Source organism: Schistocerca piceifrons, chromosome 5 (assembly GCF_021461385.2).
Source record: "Schistocerca piceifrons isolate TAMUIC-IGC-003096 chromosome 5, iqSchPice1.1, whole genome shotgun sequence".
In the NCBI taxonomy this organism is placed as follows: Eukaryota; Metazoa; Arthropoda; class Insecta; order Orthoptera; family Acrididae; genus Schistocerca; species Schistocerca piceifrons.
This window is the reverse complement of record NC_060142.1, coordinates 573,441,236-573,443,204: the sequence shown is the minus strand read 5'-3', so window position 1 is coordinate 573,443,204 and position 1,969 is coordinate 573,441,236. Positions and strand designations below refer to the sequence as shown.

The window sequence follows — 1,969 nt, the reverse complement described above, 5'->3', positions numbered from 1 at the left end:
ATTGACCGTCTAGTCATGGTTGAACTACAGGCAGCACGAGCCGTGTACCTCCTTCCTGGTGGAATGACTGGAACTGACTGGCTGTCGGACCCCCTTCGTCCAATATGCGCTGTTCATGCATGGTTGTTTACACCTTTGGGCGGGTTTCGTGACATCTCTGAACAGTCAAAGGGACTATGTATGTGATACAATATCTAGAGTCAACGTCTATCTTCAGGAGTTCTGGGAACCGGGGTGATGCAAAACTTTTTTGATGTATGTATAAATAGGTGACATGTCAGTCAGTAAATAAAACAGTGTATATTTCATAAACTCTTGTGCTTATGAAACACAAATATCGTACTCAAAGCGTACTTATCGACTAAAAGCGTTTGATATACCTCTGCTCTGTCGCAACGTAAACAAAAGATGTGAATCGTAGCTGAAGTAATCCAGTATCCACGATTCCGTTTGGTCTCAAGAAACATCGCTCCTCGCAGACGATTCGTGCCAAGAACATGACGGCAATATTAGCCTAAACAGTGCGAATGGGAGCTCGAAGCTGGAGGGGAGGGGGCATTATACAGTATGTATCCACTGCCATACATTTTAAGAAAAATGCTAAGATTAAAAACTCTCAGATCGAGGAAGGATAGAGGGTGAAATCGACCCTGTTCGTTTCAAAGGAATTACCCCGCCACCTACCATAAGCGATTTACTGTGCTAACTACCTCGCTCGATCACATCGTAAGAAGGATTGTGAGTACATATGTAGGCACGCTCCTCACAACATTCCAATCTAAAACTGCGTTCACATGACGCTTCAACCTGAGAGTCGGTAGACTTATCGAGGTAGTGTCTACAACAGCTGCTGCGGACAGTATTAGGGATCTCTTCTGCTTTAACTTCGTCCTGAAGCTCCTTCGCGTACGAAATAACAGCATACCCGCTAACAAGCAAAAGCCTGAGGGGCGTAAAGTCTGAAATCTCTTTTTACATTTTATGTCAGGCCTAAGTATCACGAAGAGGAACATAAAAAGGATGCTGCACTCCTACTCTCGCTCTCTCTCTCTCTCTCTCTCTCTCTCTCTCTCTCTCTCTCTCTCTCTCTCTCTGTGTGTGTGTGTGTGTGTGTGTGTGTGTGTGTGTGTGTGTGTGTGTGTGAGTGTCGGAAGCACTTTTTATCACTTTCATATCTGGCTGTGAGTGCCAATCATCTTCCTTTGACTATATCGGAAGTGTAAAAACTCAAATGGTCTACTCTAACGCACACCACCCAGTGACTGCGTGACTTGTTAGCGCCACAGAGTGCATTTAGCGCATTACCCAAGCGAGGCGAAATCATCACGGTTCATAGTTCTCAATTTCAATGCTACGATGTGCTCGTAGTGTCTACTCGCAAAGCTTCTGTTACTGCACACACTGGGAATTACTGGATAAAATTCAAACACATCCACTGATTTTATCGTTGACACAATGTGCTTTCCGATACCGTGAAATGCAGTTAGTTCTTTCCCCTACCTTTCAGTCCACTAATTAACGGGGAGACATATCGGTATTTTATCGTCCTGTATTTGCTTCGAAGTTTGTCCATCTTATACAGGTAATCATTTATAATGAAATTACAATGAAATGAACACCCTTAGCTGCTTACAGGCGTTGACATACGTCAACGGGGACAGATGAAAATGTGTGCCCCGACCGGGACTCGAACCCGGGATCTCCTGCTTACATGGCAGGCGCTCTATCCATCTGAGCCACCGAGGACACAGAGGATAGCGCGACTGCAGGGATTTATCTCTGGCACGCCTCCCGCGAAACCCACATTCTCAACGTATTGTCCCGCACTACATTCGTAGTGCCCCCGCCCATTATACTCATTACTCGCGGCGCGTTGCGGATTCCCGTAAGAGTTCGGGCACTGTTTGTGCGTTCGCACAGAAGAAGAAGATGGTCCAGTGGCCGGTGAGCGTTAACTATATATTTACTA

At 45.7% G+C, this 1,969-nt stretch overlaps 1 non-coding gene across 1 annotated transcript; it reads right to left on the bottom strand.

Annotated features, from left to right (window-relative positions):
- Window positions 1–1,672: 1,672 nt before the first annotated feature.
- Trnat-ugu lies at window positions 1,673–1,746 on the bottom strand. Its single transcript has one exon. It is a non-coding gene; the product is annotated as a tRNA-Thr (tRNA).
- Window positions 1,747–1,969: the final 223 nt, after the last annotated feature.